The sequence below is a fragment of the Euprymna scolopes genome, chromosome 7 (assembly GCF_053919585.1).
Source record: "Euprymna scolopes isolate OS-2025 chromosome 7, ASM5391958v1, whole genome shotgun sequence".
NCBI lineage: Eukaryota > Metazoa > Mollusca > Cephalopoda > Sepiida > Sepiolidae > Euprymna > Euprymna scolopes.
The window spans coordinates 10652999-10667978 of NC_136488.1; the positions used below are offsets into that span (position 1 = coordinate 10652999).

General features: G+C 33.6%; 1 pseudogene; it reads right to left on the minus strand.

Annotated features, from left to right (window-relative positions):
- Positions 1–11847: 11847 nt before the first annotated feature.
- On the minus strand, positions 11848–12058 carry LOC145280609 (U2 spliceosomal RNA; annotated as a pseudogene).
- Between the last annotated feature and the right edge of the window lie 2922 nt (positions 12059–14980).

A 14980-nucleotide genomic window follows, 5' to 3' on the forward strand; every position in this document is an offset into this window, starting at 1 on the left:
GAAATGGCTGGCTGCGGCCGGCGCGCGGTGGAAGAAGGAGAACTGAAATCGGGTTAAATAAACACGTGACAAGCGGCACCGAAAATAACCGGAATAGAAAACGTTTGATAAAAAAGAACAAAATGCCGACCCATTTATTTATTTCCATTCCGATTTTGTTTGTTTGTCCATTTGCGATGTAACGGCCACGTTACATTTTTATTGGGTTCCAGAGCATATATAGTGTAGTATAATAATTCTCCAAGTTTCAAATATCAAAGCAGAGGGTGTCGGTTACATAAACCATCTAAGTTGTCAAAAATTGTGTTTTCATAAGTTTTTAAAGATAAACATTTGAAGAGCATGTGACTAAATATGCAGCAATAAAATAATTTTGCAGATTTGTTAGTCGCAATACGGAACAATACTTTAATGAATACTTTCTGAAAAGTAATAACTGACCAGCTGAGAAAACTGATATTTGGAACTTGGAGAATTATTATACATTCCCAAGCCGAGGATTGGACCTAGAAGCATCCCGTTGATAGTCAGCAATTTTACCCATCGACCCACGGGAGCGGCGCCCGTAAATGGCTTGAACAAATGTCGATTTCAAGCAAACATTCGTCCACCACATCTATAGTGCTCAAGCCGTCTGTATTTGTTTACAAACAGCGAGCATCACATTTACAGCTAATGAAGTAGATGAGGAGATTATTTACGACAGTGCTCTACCCAAAGAGTGAGCGCGAAAAATATATTTATAGTCATCCACATACAGTCCTGTTTCGTTGTATCACAACTGATCAGTTCGGCTACACACACACACACACACACACACACACACACACACACACACACACACACACACACACACACACGCACACATATATATATAATTTCGGAAGTCTTTAACCTTTAAAAAATATAGTAATTGTCTGTATTTTTGAGATGAGGTGTTTTCATTTATTGAGATTGTCGGACTGACCTCCTCATCTTGGTTGTTATAGTCACAACGTTTCGACCGTTTTGCCATCCGGCCTTCATCAGACGTTTTGTATCGAACTGGGGAACCGTTAGCATGCGTTTAAGACATCCGTATATCGCAAGCCTACCTTCACCGGACAATACCTTAATTTCAACTCCTATCACCCATACAGTATCAAACATGGACTCGTCCGCTGCCTACAACATCGAGCAGAGACAATAAGTAGCGACACCATTACATACCACCAAGAAATGCTTAGGTTGAAGAATACCCTCCGTCGTAACAACTACCCCGATAGCATACTATCCACCAGACGTGTTAATAGTATAAGAGAGGAGAATGAAACCCAAAAACTACCAACAGTCTGCCTACCATACATACGAGGCATCTCCGAAAAGATTCAGAGAATATGTTCCCCCTACAACATCAGGACGGTATTCAAGAGCGAGTCAATACTCAGACGACACCTGGTACGAGTGAAGCCCCGCATGGAGAACATGACCAAGAACTGCATATACTCCATGCCATGCAGTTGCAGAAAGGTTTACAAGGGTGAAACATGCGCCCCCCTCAAAGTAAGGGTGGAAGAACACCGAAAAGCGATAGCTAAAAGGGAGACGGAAAAATCGGGTATATAGCCAAGCATGTCTGGATGGAGAGGGGGGGGGCATCGCCCCCTATGGGGTGAAGTAAAAATAATAAACAGAAAGACCCACTGGAAAGTGAGAAAACTTAAAGAAACAGCTCACATGCTCGGACATAACAACCTACTGAGCAAACCAAGCATAGAGCTGAATGCAATTTGGACACCTCCAATAGAGAGAGAAAACCTTGAATAACAACAAAAACCAACTAAGAATTGTCCTAGTGACATATGGCCGAGTGGTCTTAGACGTTGTATCAAAGTTTACAGTTTGCTTAGTTCAATCCTGAACGAAGACAGAGAAAGTAACATTCAAAACAAAGAATCAGCAACTATGTCCCAGAGCCTAGCTGGAGTCCGAACATGGTAACACCGTAATAATAATAAAGGGTTGGATTCGAGACTTTTAACGAATGGTTCCCCAGTTCGATATAAAACACCTGATGAAGGCCGGAGGCAAAACGGCCGAAACGTTTTTATTTTAGGGATAATAAGTTGTTTACCTTGAAAAAATTTGAAATGTATATATATATATATATATATATATATATATATATATATATATATATATAAACGCATATTTGCTCTACAACAGTATTGAGCACTTTCTTCAGGTTTTTATTAATTACCATTTCTACTATATATATATATATATATATATATATATATTTAAGAGAAAGAAAATTAAAACTGTAAGTTGAACTTTACAATCAAAATTTATTGTTCGACGGAATACTCCAAAAAAACAATTTACAAAGTCCTTATTCCGCGGAGTTTCAAATAATGCTATTCTTATTATTCTTCTCATCAGAAGACATAAAGAAATCAGCAAATTATATTTTATAGCAATGCTAGAATTTGCTAGTTAAGGCATTAAGTGAAACCACAATTTATTGTAGTTATAAATTTACAAAAAAAAAAAAAATTGGAAAAATGTTGGATCTGTATAAAACTAATATAAAAACAAACCGCGCATAATATTTCAGCTTGAATGAAACTCCTCTAGAGTTGATGCAAAATGCAAAATAGTTCTTTAGATAGAATGTATTCCAAAATAGGTTCAGCATGACAATGCACATAATCCGATTGGGAAGTTTTCAAAAAAGCTGAAATAATAAAAATTGTTGTTTTTTTTCCGGACAGTGCAGTAGTCCAAAGAGAAGTCTGTCTCTAGTCAAATGGGACCTAATAGTAAAAAGAGATAAATCCAATATGACAACCTTCATCATCGGCTTACTTAGAAAAAGTAAATTGTTTTTTGGAGTATCCAGTCCAACAGTAAATTTTGATTGTAAAGTTCAACTTACAGTTTTAATTTTCTTTCTCTTATAATAAACTCTCTATTGCGTATTGAACTTTTTTAATTCGGTTGGGATTAAATTTTCTATTATTTATATTAGTTTGAAGTTTACCATAGCGTATATTAAGTAAACACTGCATCCCTTTGTTTTCATTAATATATTTATATTTATATATATGTATATAGTGATTTGGCCTCTAACATTTATGTATACTTTGGCCTGCAAACAAAGATTATACATACATAAGATTACATAAACTTTTTATAAAATATATTTGGATGTGGTTTACGCTCTGAAAGAAAATGTACTTGGTAGATGTTATCAGTAGAGGTTTTGAAGGGAGGTGTGGTAAAGAAAGGGAATAGAAGTGAAGGAAGTATGATTTCGTGTGGTCTTGTTGTCGCAGCGGGGAGGTATTGGTATTATTTTTACTTGTCGGTTACTTCTTGACCTACAGTTTAGATTTGATCTGAACTAATATTATATCCTCATCGCTGTTACTTCCCTATCTTAGGTCTGTATGGTTGTTTTTTTATTTTCTAGTGGCTACTCTGTTATCCGTTTATTTTATTGATAAGCTCCATTTATTTATTTATTTTGCGTTTTTATCCATTCATTTATTTCTCGTTTTTAAATCATTTCTTTATTTAACGAATAGTGATCTCCTGTACACTTATAACACTTCACTCCTAATATCTTAATTAATAAATAAACTAAGGGAAGAGTTGAAAGGGTAAAAATAGTCCCGATACACCACAAATTAATTACTATACTTACTAAAAACCGACATAATCTAATAATTTACTATATTCACCAAAAAGCGCCGAAGAATAGGCTAGCATAAATAACTTAGAAAATTTAAGAAAGGCGTCAGTCTCTTGTTACCCGTCAACACTATCCCAAACGCTACCGTTTGATACTAAACTAAACCAAAAGAAATCCAATATGGCACGAACTGGATAAAGGTGAGTTCACTTTGCATATTTACTAGTTAAACACCCAAAACGATTAACTAAAATAATATATGGGTTTAGTAAGCTTGTAATTGGAATGTGGATATATATCTACGGGAAGTATTATCGTAAAACAGCGTTATATAAGATAACCAACCACATAATTGATCTCAAACGATGACTAAGTACTCTAACTAGATGATTTTGGGAACGGAATACTCCATCAATATGGACAAATATATGCTATTATACCTATTTGCATGTATATAATCCGAAAATCTATCTCTATAATGAAGCATATAAACTTATAAAATATATTTACATTATAGTATTGAGGAAAATATAAACAACCCAAATAAACGAATGATAACAATCGAAATTAATTTATATATGGGTATAAAAACATTTTCCTGTGTAATTACTTCAGACACCGCGGTAGAGTGGAAAATATAAATCCCATTATACCATCTTTTTAAAAACATATAAATAAATCTGTATATTTCGTCAAGTATACACCCCACTTTCTTTCAGAGAATAAACCACACCCGAATACATGTTATAAAAAGTTTATGTAATCGTGACTCTCATATCACTTTTCTGATGAAGTGATATCTTTGAATTTAGATTCCACTGAAACATGTATGCACATATATAATCAATAATGTTTGTATAATAAACAAACAATATACCAGCTCTGTCCTCCATTGAGCACTTTATAATAATCACGCAGGATTCATTGGATTTACATCTAGGAGACCAATGTATACAACCATCACACACATATATATTTATATACACATGTGTGTGTGTTTGTGTAGCTCTTTTTTTTTTCTTAGTATCCCACAAAACCACGCTTGACTGTTGATCGCATTCGGATGTGATCGAAAATTCTGACTCATTATATTAAGCCACACTAATGAGTCGTTGTAAACGAAAAAACAGCTGTTTGTGGATTACTATATATATATATATATATATATATATATATATATATATATATATATACGTATGTGGAAGTGTACTTGATTGGTTAGCAGTATATATACTGAGAGTACTTTCAGATAAATATTGTAAATGTCATATGGAAGGTTATGAAAATAAATGTGAAGACTTGTCACTTTATTTCTAAAACATGTTCACATTGACATTCAATATTTTTAATGTCCGTTTTTTTCCATGTTTTATAATTCATTTCACATACACTTGGTATTGTTTTCTTATGCATGTAAAGCAGGGAAAAGAACGGACGAATATCTATAGTAAGTCCCTTTGAAAGAAATATAAATACACCTGGAATTAATGAATATTTCAAGATTATTATATACTTACATATGGTTGCGAAAAAAGAAATTTTTGAGTAGGATGAAAGTGAAATAGCGAGAGATATTTTCCTTTGTAGGTAAGCAATTAAATATTACATGTATTATTGTAATAAATAAAATATAGAGCGCCTTTTGTCGAAGGGAGGTGCTACGGTCAGTCAGCTAATGTGCAGCGAACACATCTTTGTGTAGAAAGTAGGTCGACATCGTTCTGTAGCGTAAGTTTCCAAGGGGGAACTCTGATGTACCAATATCCAGTACATCAGTACTTTAACCCATATTTTTTTTACGTGTCTCTTTGATGATCGGAAGAGATGTTCAAAAGAGATCTGCGAAGCTTGTACGCATATATATATATATATATATATATATATATATATATATATATATATATATATATATATATATATATATATATATATATATATATATATATATTTATTTATTTTCCATCCGACATAGCCATGTTTATTCTGTAGCCTCTATCAGAAATAAATATGATTGAAGATGACAATACCAACATGAATCCCAATTTATGTGCTTTAATTAGGGTACTTCAATATAATGTATATATTACAGTCGGCAGTTTTAATCCCTATATATAATAAAAACGTCGCATTTTCCCCATCTGGGCTAAAATACCGGAAGTTTACAACAACAGATGCAATATACAAATTTTTTATGTCTACACCATTAGCCACTATCTTATATAATTATAGAACGACATTTCTCATTCGTTATAATAAAACCCTAGATAAGTGTACTCATCTGTTATGGAAGAAAGTTCTCCGAAAAAAAAAAAATTACACTTAATTTTATCAAGTATAGCGAAAAACAATTTGTTATGATACCGCGATCAAATTTAGTGAATTTTTTGTTACGGAGAATTTTATTCCATACCGGGTATGTACAATATAATTTTTTTCCAATATTTAAATGTATTAATTAAATTGTATGAGTATTTTTTTTAATTTACGGTTACTATGAACTAAATACATACACAAATCGTTTTCCAAGTTCTTTCTTTATTTTGTATTTGAGACGGTCAGTTGCGTTGCGTTTATCTTTTGGTCTCGGTTATTTACGAAATCCTTCATGACTGATACATTTTTTATTTTTGTAACTAACCACAGTGGCCCCTTGTGTGGAAGCTGGTTTACCCCCCCCCTGAATAAACCGACTTCATGTCTAACTCTGCCCTCGTGGGGAGGCAAGTAAACAAAGAAGAAAAAACAAGACGCGCGCTCCCTCTCCCTCCTTCTCTCTCAAAAGTGATTAATTGTGTTTCCATTATATATTTTGAAAGTAACAAACATAGACCACTACCAAGGAAGAACGTTTTTTAAGAACAGCAATTTCACGTCATTTACTTTAAAGGAGGGGTAATTTCCATACCGTCCTCCAAGCGTTCCTTTAGAGAGAGGTAGGAAATAATGCATAGTAAAGTTTACGAGAATCTTTTTTTTTTTGGGGGGGGGTGCGGGGCTATGTTTCTTTTTTGTTTTGTTTTTTATTTTCACTTTTCAGCTTCTACAACTTTTTACACTTTTCGGCTTCTACAACGTTTTTATGAATTTTTATTTTGGCAAGACGGGGAATTTTTACATTGACTTGTGAATGACGAGTTTTATAAGTTATCCAATATAATCATTAATACAAGGCAATTTATATTTGGCGAAATAGGTACTTTTAAAAATATAAATACTTGTATTCTTCATTGTAATTCGCTTGCAAAGGTTGGGGGTGTCTATTCCGAAAACCGTTCTTAACATGGTGAGGTTGGGGGTGGCCACAGACAACAACTGTACTTTACTTTTTTACGCGGGGATGCGTATGCTTCCACCGGGCAACGCCGGTTAAGGGGATCCTGTTAGTGATGAATATGTTATAGAGATATTCAAATTTGACTATTTCATACTATCAGAGTTAAACGATTATAGTAAAAAAAAAATCAGATATAAAATCATTGAAATCGAAATCGCAGCCCGAAATGGCAGTATTTCTAAATAAGTCAGAAAACCGTCCTGATTAAGTATAGAAAGAAGTAACGTAACTAAACTATATCGTCGGCGCCTATTGGACGCAATATTGATATGAATCGATTGCGTTTATACACTAGTAGCGTGGGGAAAGATACGAGCGTACATGGAACACTTCAGCTAATGGTTAAATAATAATTTCTGTTCAATTAATCATATGCATATATAATGTATCGTTTACAAAATGTATTTTCTTTTTAAAAACCGGTGCTTCTGCATTTAAAGAACCGTGTTTTTCCATGATGTTGCCTTACCATATATAAACAACTTACGTAAACCGACGATATATGCCGAGCGTTGATCAAATTTTAAAACGCTTGAAGAAAAGAAAAACAATTATCGTAATTTCAATGAAAAAAAATGGAAACAGAATTCAAAAAAATATAAAATCAACCTCACTTAAGCTTGACGAATAAATATTTATTTTTATAAGTAATGTGTAACAACAAACTGAACTATATTTTTTGTAATTTTTTTTTTTTTTGGATTTCGTTACTTATAAGAAAAGTTCTCCAAAACATAGTTATAAATGAAAACACTTTTTTCGTAAGAAAAGTTTTTGAAAACATTTTTTTATATTTGTGTTTTTCGTAAGTTTAGGAAAATATATATTTTTTTATCATTGTGTGGCGTTTGTAATAAAAGTTTTTGATAATATTTTGTATCCTTATTTTAGTGTTGTTTTGGGCAAGAACTAATTTGAAAACATATTTAATTTTTTTTTATTTTTGTGTTATTTTCTAAGAAAAGGTTTTGAAAACACGTTTTATTTTTGTGTAATGTGTTTTTGGATGGATGGATCTTTTTTAATGAGACAAATGGATATTTTCTGAATAAATTCTAATAAGTAACTATTAAGCAACTCTCGGCTGGTTCCGTTTTCTACCGTGTTGCGTAGTAGCTTTCGTTGTAGATTCTACGAAATCAAGACTGTGGTATATATATATATATATATATATATATATATATATATATATATATATATATATATATATATATATATATATATTATTCCTTAATTGGAATTCATTTTTGAGATGAGCATTTTATATTAATTTTTATTTTTATTTCGGACTATTATTCTCATCTTTATTAGTTGTTTTTCATCTTTTATTGGTTTTGTTTATTCACAACGTTTCGGCCAACTATTCCTCTCTCTCTCTCTCTCTCTATATATATATATATAGGAATAGTTGGCCGAAACGTTGTGAATAAACAAAACCAATAAAAGATTAAAAACAACAACTAATAAATATGAGAATAATAGTCCGAAATAAAAATAAAAATCAAGACTGTGGTATTGGGATTCTTCTGATTCTAATTTTCTGTAGGCTTTCCAACAGTCGGATACGACCATGGACCCTGACAGAAAATACTTCTTATGAGAAGAATTAGGGTTTCAGCGTTACGGTTTGCTATGGTCACTAGGAAACATCCTTGTCGGCAAGATCTATCATCTGAAGACCCAGAGAGGTGGGAAGAATCTCCCAACTTTGTGTTTCCTCCTATTGAAGAAGGATTAATCAATTTCACCAGTTTGCTCTAGGCCGCTTGTCCGCGGAGGTAACTCGGGAAATATTCCTTGTAATGTCATTTGGTCTATTGATTTTCACTAGCTGAGCCTTTCGCCATATTCTGACGGTTTGCGTAAGCTGCCGAGATATTCCGCGGCATCATTCACGGAAAAACGGGTCGTTAAAAGCAACACTATAAAATAAGCTTAACACGGTTAACATACCGTAAAAAGAGTTACTCACACGATGGCGTATTGTATATATTTACAAAGCCACAATTCGCCCATGCATGGGGTATTGTTTTCACATCTGAACTGAGGCCTCTTACTCTTAGACAGGGTTCACTATTAATCAAGGTGCAACTTCTGCCTCATCGCCGCAATGTTGCCTCTCTGTGTCTATTTTACAACTACTTTAATGGAGTGTGCTTTGATGAAGTCATAGCACTTGTGTTCCATCGACGTACCCTCTCTAATCTGATCCGGCAAGCAACAAAATCTCATCCCTCGACTGTTGAAAACTCTAAATGCCGGAAAACTATTTACTTCAATAGATTATTGTTTCAAATTGCTAGACTTTGTAATTTCCTCATTGTTTTTTGCTTATCTGACTGTACTAACCTGAAAAAGTTTTAATGCACTCTAAACAGATATCTTACTGCTTAACCCCTCACACTAGTTGCCCTTTACGTACAAGTGACAATATATCTTGCTTTATATTGAAAAAGAGCAAAGACCAAACGACATATCAAATGGGATGTAAGTTATTCAGTAAATAGAAGCGACAAATAAACATTTATTTGTCCCATAAATGGGCTGAGTGATAGTCTGACGCAAAAACAATGGAATTTCAACAACCTGCATGCCGTCCTGTTTCCTCGAGAATAATAGTCAAGTCTAACTTCTGAAATAATGCTTCAGAGATAAACGCTTTATAGAAATGAACACCATTCATTCATTTCGAATGAATCAAATGATTATTATTGGCATCCGCTGACCAGGTATATTTCCAGTTAGAATTATTTCTAAAAAACATCGGGTACTTACGTTAAGATCACGTGAAGGTTGCCAACATCCTTAAATGGAGGTGCTTTTGTGGAGTAAACTGAATACGAACTTGGAACACCCAGGTTATCATTTTGTTTTGTTAACCACTTTACCACCGTCATCTCCCGTCTACTGTAATTTACTAGCAAAGTAAATATTAATATCGAAAGTAATGCTGGAATAAGCGGAACACTTGTTATTTACTTTCTAATTGCTCCATCAAGAATTGGGAGCCTTGTGTACTCTCCAAGTGCACAACACCAACTGACAACTGTTTCTTGATAGTAGTCTCTCATCAAATCTATGTGATATATTTTAAGTTGAATTACTTGCTAATACAATGAGAAAAGTATGGAATCCACATTCCCTACACGTATGAGTAGAATATCGAAATGTGTTGCGTTAAATGTATTCAATTAGTTGGCCATTTCTTTTCGGAATTGATTGAACCGAAAAGAGTTGATATGCATTGAACGAAATAAAAGCAAACCGAAGCCGAATAAAGTTTCTAATTAAACCGCATGGAAGATATTTTTTTCACAAGGAATAAAAGGTAAATAGAGATGTTAAGATATTGCTATGTCTATGAAGGGATACTTTTTGGTAAAAGCCGCTAAGAATTTGTCTTTGAAGAGGAGATGGATATTTCGATTCTCAGCAAGATCTTCTTGGGTAGCCTGGTCAACGTTGTGGGGTGTAAATATATGTGTAATATGATACAGTTTAAGTAAAAAACATATTTGATGGCTTAATAAGTGTAACGCATGTGCACGTATGTTTAATGTTTCTCTCTTACTCTCCCTCTTCACCCCATATATATATATATATATATATATATATATATATATATATATATATAAAACATTGCGTCTGTAAAGGATAGAACAATTACTGAAAAAATATTAAATGGAAGAGTCTAATGCATAGCAGAGCAAAAAATAAAAATCAACAGAAGAGAGAAACAAGAAAAAATTGGCTCAAACTCAATATAAATTCATTTCAATCCAATGAGCATTTTCAAATGAATAAAATAGTATAAAGATAATAAACAGAAACTTAGCTTAATCGTATAATAAATTGTTAGTTAATTATGAATTAAATATAAAAACACACCTCTAAATTTTCCACAGACACGAGTCAAGAGACCGTCTGTGTTTATTTACATGTTGACAAGAAGAGAAAAATACACATAACCACTCGTTTATATAATAAGTTACTCAAAAGCTTAAATAACACGTCATCAGAAACCCATACACGAACAATGGGAAGCAACTCTTTACCCGTCGTCCAAGAGACACAACTTCAACAGATCGCTAATTTTGATATAAATCTCCATAACGTCAAGTTTTTTAAGACTATTAAATTTTGAAACCATCTCTGTTGTAAATATTATGATCACGCAAAAGATAATTAAAAGAGCTTCATATTTTAATAAAAAGAACATCTGATAATATTAGGTTTAATTATCACTAGCATAACGTTTCCGGTCGTAAAATATCATATTATTAATACATGATATTTTAATTCATGCAGATTTCGTATTTATTATTATAGAGCCAATTATCTATTGTTTGTTATAGTTAACTCAATATATAATAAAGATGTCAAAAGATTAAAATAATATATATGATTTGGGTGCCATCAGCTAGAATCGAAACCAAAACGTTTAGCTTGCTAACAATATACGCTATCACATGACTTAAGGACACATGGATGTGAAAACTTTAATAATTAACGAATTTAAACGTTTATATGTATACTTATGCATGGATAGAAAATATAAATTAAATTGATATACGACTGTCAAGTTCCGAATTTTCCATTTTGACTTCTTAGTAGCTGATTTTCGGCTAACAATGCCGATAGCCATTAGTCGCGTGCTCTCCTGTAATAAATGAATGCGTGAATGTAGGATTGACATGAAATTCTTAAAGAATAACTAAAATGACCGAAAAATGGGCTGAAACGACTTAAATAAATAAAAAGTAAATGACTTAAAATGACTTTAATGAACTTAAGGATAAATTGAATGACCTTAAGAATGACTTGAATGCTTAAATACTAACTGGAATCCTTCAAAACAACTTGAATGATCTGGAGAATGACTTGAATGCCTTTGAGACTGACTGGTTGTAAAGTGGATGCTCATTTTACATTAAATTAATACAGAAAAGTGATCCCCCACTTTATTTCAGAAAGTTACAAACATAAGTACAGCATGTAGTAAGAACAGATACTACACGTTGATCTTGGCCAAAACGCCAAGAAAAGCTTAATGATGTATAAGAGAAAAAAAAAAATTAGTCAGAATTGTTTTTACTATTTTATATGTTTTCATGCAGAGTGATGTGGTTCTCCGTTGTATTATTATTATTATTATTATTATTATTATTATTATTATTATTATTATTATTATTATTATTATTATTATTATTTCCAAAAACCAGAGGTATCAGAATTATAATGAATTTTACCTCGTTTCTTTAAAACTAATCTTAAGTAAATATAACCTACATTTCCACCTTTTACATTTAGCAGCCATGTTGTAAAAATGATGATATCGATTAATTAGTGTACGAAGGAATTGGTTTAGTTTGGTTGGTCTTTTTACGGCATATCAACCCTTTTCGGGTGATTTAATGCCGAATCCAAAGATTTTGGAGAACATTTTTTTAATAGAATATATTTGTTGTTTTCAAGTCGGTTTCTATTTAACCCATAGTTGGGACCCTAACAGGTACTACCACTCTGGGTCAGAATGGATCTGGCAGCAATGGTAATTAAAGAGTGGCCCCGCATTCCCCAAAGCCCGCAAGCAGGGGCCTCACCACTGGATATAGTTTAAGGTCCAGAACCGTACGAAGGAATGCTGTACATGCAAATATATAAACATAACGAAGCAAAAGATACATAGATTTTAATAACAATTGTCTCATTAATTCAGTCATGTATATCTTTTATATATTACGTAAACCTTTTACGCTAGGCCAACCAAATCCAACATTAAAATAAACCTACTTATCACTCAGTTACTTCATACAACCTTCCCTGTGAAATTCCTCATTGAGTCATTCGGAAAGCTTCTCCATTAAATAAACAGGATATCTGAATATGCAAATCGAGAAAAAAAATGGATCCTAATAATTTTCGACTTCAAGAAAAACAGAAATTCCTCAACACTAAAAAATATTAAGCAAATAAAGATACTCCTCCAGTATATCTTTGTTTAACACGATGCCGATCAAGTCTAGACTAACAACACTTACTGTAAACCACAATCCGGTGATCACTGACGATACATACAACATAGTCTCTGTCAGTAAACACCTAGTTACAGATTACTTCATCACTGTACACAAGCCTTAATCCACCAAGAAATAGTTAACGCCATTTACAATCACACATTATTGCAGCAATTGTACTATTTTGGGGTAGACAGACTTCCAAGCCCTAAGATTTAACAACGTTTCACAAGTCATCAGGGATAAATCGGTTCATTCTTCGGCCGTGCGGTAGTAAAATTTTTTAAACCACAAAAAAGACAAAAGATTAACTTAAAAAATATGGTAAAATATTTTATTAAGTTTTCAGAAAAGCGTGCATAAAATTATCTAACCAAGCAACGGAGAATATATAACAAATAAAAATAGTTATAATCTTTTTTTAATGATTAGGAAAAGTTGCGCACTTTTTGCTCTTGATTCCATTACGCACAATTTGAATACTCTGTGCCGAATTCTAAGTCAATTAGCTCAAAAATAGTTACTGGCTACACTAACAACCAAGTTCAAAGAAAAACACCTCTTACTTACATCTCTCTCTTTCTTTTACACACACACATACACGTGCGCGCATATATATATATATATATATATATATATATATGTATATAATTCTTAAAAATGGATAAAATCCGACGATATGAAATTTAAATGGACGCGACGATTCGCCTCTTGAGAAAGACCGCATAAGATGGGCGAAACATCGAGCCTCTCGATCTCTCCGCCTCCATTTTAATTTCATCACTCTCTCTTTTTTATCACATTGTCACCTCAAACAAGGCACATTTCCACTTTAGTGTAGGGGGGCTACTATCAGGGGCGACAGCTACTGGGGTATAATGTAGGAAGTTGAGCAGCAAGATGTCGGTTCACATTACACTTGAACTTCTGCATGTTAGTACAGTTGGGGAAGCAGGGACCTGGAATAGAATTCCAAAGTCTAGCGGTTCTGGGGAAAAAACTACTTGAGTAGAAAGCTCTTTTACATCTAGGGATCTCTACAGTGTGGATGTGTGGGATTTAGCTGCCTGCAGCGTTTGTCGAGGCTGTTTACGTCGTTGGGGCACAAGTGCTTGCAGTTCGTCAGAGCATTCACCATTAAAATACTTGTAGAACAGGCAGAAGGATGCAACATTTCGTCGATGGGACAGAGGCTGAAGCTTAGATGACAGTTCAGAACCTATCAGATTGGCGACTCTCTTTTGAAACTTGTCTAGGAGCGAGAGACTAGTAGCGGATGCCTGAGCCCAAATATGACAGCAATACTCCATACATGGGCGAATGGTGGCCTTATAGAGGTACAGGATACGTTCGGGTGTTATTAATTTTTTTAGCACGGCAGATAGAGCCTGCGTTCTTCGCAGCCGTCCTGGCAATGCTTTCAATCTAATTATTCCAACTCTCGTTTCCTGTTACCGTTAGGCCAAAGAGTTTAAAATATGTACTTTCAGATAAAGAGTCATTAGCCATTGCTTTGGTGGTAGAGAAAGTTTCTTGTAATTATTGAAGGAAACAAGTTTAGTCTTGGCAGCATTGAATGTGACCATCCATTTTTGTCCCCATTCCACTACAGATTGGAGGTCATCCTCTAGTGTTTCTGCCATTACTTTAGATATGTGTTCATTTGTTTTCCTGTCATGTCTGTTATAGAGTGTGGTGTCATCAGCATATATACCAATCTCACAGATAATTTTGCCAGGGAGGTAATTTATGAATATTAGGAATAATAAAGGTCCAAGGATAGACCCTTGAGGCACTCCCGCATTTATATCATATTGTTTAGATGTACGACCGTCGAGGACAACCTGGATTTTTCTCTTATCTAGGAAGGATTTAATTATGTTAAGTATTCTTCCAGTGATATCGTATGATCTAATTTTCCTGAGGAGACCGTTATGCCATACCCTGTCAAAA